The sequence below is a fragment of the Salarias fasciatus genome, chromosome 17 (genome assembly GCF_902148845.1).
Source record: "Salarias fasciatus chromosome 17, fSalaFa1.1, whole genome shotgun sequence".
Classification (NCBI taxonomy): domain Eukaryota; kingdom Metazoa; phylum Chordata; class Actinopteri; order Blenniiformes; family Blenniidae; genus Salarias; species Salarias fasciatus.
Genome location: NC_043761.1, coordinates 3704879 through 3712039, shown reverse-complemented (window position 1 = coordinate 3712039; position 7161 = coordinate 3704879). Strand labels below are relative to the sequence as shown.

The following is a 7161-nucleotide window of genomic DNA, read 5'->3' as shown; positions in this document are numbered from 1 at the left end:
CGTGCCCTCCGCTCTACACTGCGCCCGAGGCGGCCCCCTAGTTCCCCTATTCCCGTTCAAACCGCGGCGCCACAGACGACGCCATGACTGCATTTGCACTTCATGCCACTAGGTGCGCTGTTTGTATGTTCAAACTTATTTTACACAGACACCACAGAGGAAGAAGGGCACCCCAGCCGCTGCAGGCTCTCTCTGCATGCTGTTAGAAAAAGAGTGTGAGCCGGTAAGACGTGGTAAAATGTTCTTTGATGCGATGCACCGTTTTTTCAATAAAAGAGAAGAACTGAACAATCCGTGTATCATTCGTTCAATTGATATTCAATTAAGAATCAAAAAACAAAATATTGAAAAAATGAGTTGTTTTTCCTTTTTTTGTTTTTTAAATGAAAACAAATACATGAAAACTTGGTTTGTTTTTCATATCCCGTTTGTTAAGACAGATCAAATAAAGGAAAGTTGAAATTCGGCCACAGAGCAGACTTTAATGTGATTTTTCAATTTCTTCGATCTCCGTGACCCGGAAGTTCTATCGTCTGTGTTTTGGTTTTTGCTGGCGGGAAACGTGGGCGGGTCACGTCAACCTGTAGTCCAGCACACACTATAGAAGGATCAGGCCGAACTTTGCCCCAATCTTCTCCTCTCGACCGAAGACAAGGCCCGGGAGTATGCTAATGAGTTCGGTCCGATCTTCGTGTAGTGTGCGGTGTGTTCAGAGAGATTTTTTCCGGTCGGAGCCTCTCGGGAGGCGTCGGAAGGGGAGATCATAGATAACGAACATGTTGAATATTTCTGATCGCAAATCCTGTGGAGTGTGGAGCTCTGAGAGGCGCCGATCAGCTGAGAGCTGACCTGTCCACGCCCTCGAAAAAAAGCTTCCTGATTGGCTGGTGCTGCTGCTTCAAAAAATAATCCCCTCTCAGCTGTCAGAGATGGAGACATATGTGAAATATATTCACTATATGACAGTGAAAGAGAAAAGTCAGAACTCATAAACTCAGCAGTGCAGAAAGTGAGAGGTTAATCCTCAATAACTGGATCGCTCCTGGATAAACTGTATTTCCTCCATTCAGACCCAAACTCCGATCTGCATCGCAAGTCCTACATTAACCATCACGGAAGAATGAGGAAAAAAATAAATGAAAAAAAAACACAACAACTTTAATATCCTGACTCCGTGCCTTCAGAGAGAAGAGCGACGCATAATGAAATTTACCTAAAAGAGATTTTATTCTGGTATAAACTATCCAATCCGGGGACAAAAAGAATGATTTAAGATATTTAGTGATTCAAAAAAGTACCACAGACTGCTGCTAATAACTTTATTCTACTGCTCCACAAGTAAAAAAAAAAACAAACAAAAAAAAACGCACACATTAATAAGCTGAATCATTATCAAAGGTGGAGGGTAAATTATATGAAAATCATCTCAAACTATGGTTCCTTCTTCAGTACTGGAACATTTACATTTTCTGACAAGTGGGGAGGGGGGGGGGGGGGGGGGGGTCTTCTCGTGTGTGGCCTCTGCGTAGAGGAAGATTGAAAAGATCCTGTACTGTACTGCCTAGTGGAGCAGTAGCAGACTCTGACAAAGCAACTTTTTTAAATCACCAAATATTTTAAATCATTCTTTTTGTCCCCAGATTGGATAGTTTACACCAGAATAAAAACTCCTTGAGCTTTGATTAGGTAAGCTTAATTATTCGTTGCTCCTCTCTCTGAAGGCGGTGAAAGTTTTTTTCTTTTTTTTTCCATGATGGTTAATAGTGGAGATGAATTCAAACATTGGGATTATTGCAGGACTGGCGATGCAGATGAATGAGCAGATCGGAGTTTGGGTCTGAATGGAGGAAATACAGTTTATCCAGGAGCGACCCAGTTATTGAGGATTAACCTCTCACTTTCTGCACTGCTGAGTTTAGGAGTTCTGACTTTTCTCTTTCACTGTCATATAGTGAATATATTTCACATATGTCTCCATCTCTGACAGCTGAGAGGGGATTTTTTTGAAGCAGCGGCACCAGCCAATCAGGAAGCTTTATTTCGAGGGTGTGGACAGGTCAGCTCTCAGCTGATCAGCGCCTCTCAGAGCTCCACACTCCACAGGATTTGCGATCAGAAATATTCAACATGTTCATTATCTACGATCCCCCCTTCCGACGCCTCCCGAGAGGCTCCGACTGGAAAAAATCTTTCTGAACCCCCCGAACACTACACGAAGATCGGACCCGAACTCATTATCATACTCCCAACAGTCGGACCTTGTCTGCTTCGGTCGGGAGGAGAAGATCGGGGCAAAATTCGGCCTGATCATTCTGTAGTGTGTGCTGGCCTTAAACTGACCCACAGGGTCCCGTGACCCGCCCACGTTTCCCGCCGACAAAAACCAAAACACAGACGATAGAACTTCCGGGTCACGGAGATCGAAGAAATTGAAAAATCACATTAAAGTCTGCTCTGTGGCCGAATTTCAACTTTCCTTTATTTGATCTGTCTTAACAAACAGGATATTGAAAAACAAACCAATTTTCATTTATTTGTTTTTATTTTAAAAACAAAAAAAGGAAAAACGACTCATTTTTCAATATTTTGTTTTTTGATTCTTAATTGAATATCAATTGAACGAATGATACACGGATTCTGAACGATCGTTTCCGCACATTTTCTTTACGTCGTATCAATTAAACTGTATCGCAAGTAGTTTGTGGACTCAAAAGACCAAGATTCCTTGCAGATAGAACATGCGCAGAACAGTATTTCATGTCCTTTTCGACCGGGTTTTTAAATATGAATATGAGCACATTCAGGGTTTTGCACGTGTTTATATGGCTGTGCGCCATGTAATGTATTATTCCGTCAATATTCCAGTTAATAAAGAGTTTTTGCCTTTATATAAGCGTACTTAATCTCGCGGCATTGCAATCTCGCCCCATCCCTACTCCTTAGTGAAGGAACTCACAACACTCCTCCTCTCCTTAGTGAAGGAACTCACAACACTCCTCCTCTCCTTAGTGAAGGAACTCCTTCCTTCCTTCCGGACGGAACCGAACCGAACCGAACCCCAGACAGCAAGACACACACTGCAGCATTCTACACCACTCAGCTACAGCACCACACACACACCACAACAACTTCTCCTTCTTAATGACACACATTGCCAACACTTCAAAGAAAAACTTGGACAGCAACACATCTGAACCAGCATGGGACTTGATCCCTCCATCCTGTGTTTGACACAGTGACAGCAGAACCTTCCACTCAGCCACCTCTGAACTCCAGACTGCAGCAGAGTCATCATGTCTCCTGCAGTCAGGACAGACTGATGGACTGAGGAGGTCCATCAGGAGACGTTCCACCAACTACTGACAACAACATCATTACAGCTAATGACTTCTGACTGCATTCAACTCACAATGAAGACACATTCTCCACTTTTCCACAACTTTTATTTCAGGACGCTGCAGTCCCCTCTCGCTCAGCTGGACGGCAGCGGGTCAACAACCTGTAACACAAAACACAAATGTCACACAGAGTTCTGTGGAACACAGTCAATGTCAGCTGTACCTCCTTTTTTTTTTTTTACATTGAAATTATTAAAATGTTAGCTGACTCTTGACTGAGGGTGTGTCCTTCTTTACCTTAATTTGACTTCATCGGATTCCCCAATAAAGACACTGGTCAGAAATGTTTTACATTATGGGCTTACAACTGGCTTGAAATACAAAATACCAGCATCTGTTGGTGAAGCCTCCGGTCCGGATCCGTCTGCTGAGCTCATGCACTGAGCTGAGTTAATGACCCAGATCCAGTTCACTCTGAGAAACATCCAGCTCCACAGTCCAGCAGATCCTTCTGACCTGATGTGTTCACCAGTTGCAGCGACTCACCGGTTCTGATGATCGTCTGCAGACGTGGCTCAGATATGAACAACCTGGGACTCCGACAGCCTCCAGGGGAACTCCACTCACCAGGGGGGCAGCATGGACACCCAGCAGGACACGCCCTCCAAGGAAGGAAAACCAACATCAGACTGCATGGTGCAGAAAGAGCTTTAAGGTCCCACTCCCACCATCGCTGTCCCCACCACCCACCCCCTTTTTAAATGACTTTGCTGATTTCCTCACTCATCCATAACTGACCACTTTCTCCTCTCATTGTCACTGGATTGCACTCTTCTCGTCACTAAAACAACAGATCTCATTTCGAAATATCAAGATCATCGACCAGCCACTCTCACTTCCACAACCTATCCACCCCTGATGAACTGGTTTGTCATTACAACACTGGACTCCAGGGCATTCTCATTTTTCTCACTTGAAACCACTTTCGCTTCTCCAGCTCAAGAAGCCCCCAGCTCAAACCAGGCTGGTATTTGAACCCAGGACCTTCTTGCTGTGAGGTAAGAGCACTAATCACTGCGCCACCATGTGGCCCACTCACCAAAACTATAGTACTGTTACATTTGTGCCTGATGTTTCATTATTCTTGCCTCAAAGATGTGATGCTTATCACTTTGACAGCAGCCTATTTAATACATTTACACACATCTTGGTTTAACTGTGGTGAACTGCACCATCTTTTAAATCCGGCTTCATCATCTGTCTCCACACGGAAGGAAGTAGGTCATCTTGGACGTCACCAGCCAAAAACTGAGCAGTGAATTTAGTTAACCTACATTACCATCCCAACTTCACTGCCATCAGCCAAAGGGGCTTAGAAATACATTCCTCTTGGAGGAAACGGTAAATAACATCCTCCACAGGCTGACCATCTGGGAGGGAAAAGACCCATCGAATCTTCGGCACCATGGACAGCACCACGTTTACTCTGTGCATGTGACTGTAAGTGTGTGTGCATTTGTGTGTGTGTGTCGACTGCGCAATGCACCCAGTAACTGTATTTAGCAGTATTTCAGCACCACGGACAGCACTCTTTACTCTAAATGCATTTGTGCGTGCCTGTGTGTGTGTGTGTGTGTGTGTGTGTGAGTGTGTGTACACACACTCACCAACTGCATCAGGTGGTGGAGGGTCTGGAGATGAAGAGTCAGGTTATGGCGGCCATCATGGAGAAGCAGCTGGCGGTCCGTGAAGAAATCTGCAAACAGACAGACAGATGGGAGGTTTCATGCCTCTGGGTTCAGACTTGGTGAGACGGCCAGTGGTGGCGGAGCTCAATCCACATTCAACAGAATAAAAAGCAGCACAAACGAGCAGGTCAGCAGTAGGATAGATAGTCAAACAGGTTTTAAAAACTCTCTGGGTTCTCTGTAAGCTTCCAATTACAACTGCAGTTCAGCTTCTGTTTCTCCAAATATTTCAAAGAGACTAAATAAAGACCCAGTTCTCGATGGAAAATGGGACATTTGGTTTTGTTTACATAAATCAGTTCTTATACGTGGAAACTTCCAAGGATAATTGTGTTTATTGATAGTTTAGAAACGTGATTTCTTTTCATAAAAATCAAATAGAATATGTTCTTATTTAAGATCAGATGAAATATCAAATGAATGGAAAAATACAAATCTCCCCAGAGGGTTTGGCTGAATTCACACAGTTAACAAATAAAGGTCCAGTTATTTCAATGTCTTCGTCGTTATGATCAAAACCAAACTGAGGAGCAGTGATTAAGCTATTGATATATTTGTGCCATGACTGCAATGAATTCAGTCACCTCATTGACTGGAGCAGAATTTCTCTTCGATATCATTTGAATGTGGTTGTTGAAGGAGAAACATTGAGTTTTTTTCATTTTTACAAAATAAAGTTGATATTCTTCACACCAAAACTCACAAATTCCCAAAGTGACAGAAAAGACAGTATAGAACTGAAAAAGACATGCAGTGAAGACATAAAGTTAAGACACAATTTAGAAGAATAAACACCGTCATTGGCCCTCAGTAACAAATGCAAATGCAAATGCTAAAATACATTTGTTCTTTGAACCTGCAATAAAAATGACTTAAATGAACAGCAGAAGCTTTGAGAATGGAATAATCGGATCACAATTTTGCAAACATGTAAAACAACATGTGACTGTCACTTCAGCTTCATACTGTGGTCTTAATAAAGTGTATCACACCTGATTTGCAGCTTATTTTATTTTCCTTTTTCCTTCCTTTCAGACAGCAATCCCGTCAAAGAGACAATTTGTAAAAATATTTATCTGAAACAAGATCGAAATTTTTAACTTTCTGATATTAAACAGAGAGAATCTAGTTTATTCCTCTTGTTTGCTTGCATCAGGAAATAAACCAAGATGAAGCTCACTGGAAATTTTGTGGACAATGATTCTTTACCTGTGTAAACCACAATCCATGCTGCGTCAGTTGCAATTTAAAGTTTAAATTTTCATTTTTTTGAAGACAAATAAGCTCTATAAAAACACATTATCTAATGCTACACAACATTAAAAGCAAAAAACTGAGTTAAATGATGAAATACATAGTAATTTGGCGTTAATGTGCCCAACTTGTTATGTATGCTGTCTTTGAGACACAAACACGTGAAATGTGGAGAACAAAGGAGAGGAAGACACCTGTATAAAATCCATAAGAAAGTAAATCAGTGGAAGAGAACAGGTAGTTCTAGGTGGTCTTAGAATTCCAATTCACTCCCTAGCTTAGCATTAGCATCGGTGGTAACTTCCCTATCTTATGCTCCTTATCTCATGAAGCAGCTTCTCAGAGCATTTAATAACATCGTGAGAATGTAGTGAGTCTTTTAATTCCACCCTGAATAAAGTCTGAACTGTAGGTGAAACTTCAACAACTCACCTGTGACGACCTGCTTCCGCTCAGGTGTGTCGTTCTTATAGGGAGTGGGCGGGGCGACAGCGGCCATATTTCACCACTCTGACGTCACGTGGCGCAGTCCATTGTTGGACCCCGTAGGGGTGTTCTGCTTACATACGTGGTTCTACTACTAAAACACCACCAACTTCGGTTTATTTATCACTTCAAACGAAATACTTATTTTTCTTCGGTCACCAATGTTGAGCAAAAGCTTCCTCAACATGTCCATCAGTTCATCCTGCATGTTGCTCACTGTCAGCTTTTCAAGGACGTGTCAGACATAAATCTATCCTTATACTCGTGAAACTGAAATGTCCAAGCTTTCTACGTTTTATACATGCAAACACAGTAACTACAAGAGATTAGAAACA

General features: G+C 42.4%; 1 long non-coding RNA gene across 1 annotated transcript; it reads right to left on the bottom strand.

The window, feature by feature from the left end:
* Window positions 1–3409: 3409 nt before the first annotated feature.
* LOC115404202 (uncharacterized) lies at window positions 3410–6807 on the bottom strand. The gene is made up of 4 exons (XR_003933308.1): window positions 6773–6807; window positions 5006–5094; window positions 3885–4000; window positions 3410–3499 (listed from the first exon to the last, which is right to left on the bottom strand). It is a non-coding gene; the product is annotated as an uncharacterized LOC115404202 (long non-coding RNA).
* Between the last annotated feature and the right edge of the window lie 354 nt (window positions 6808–7161).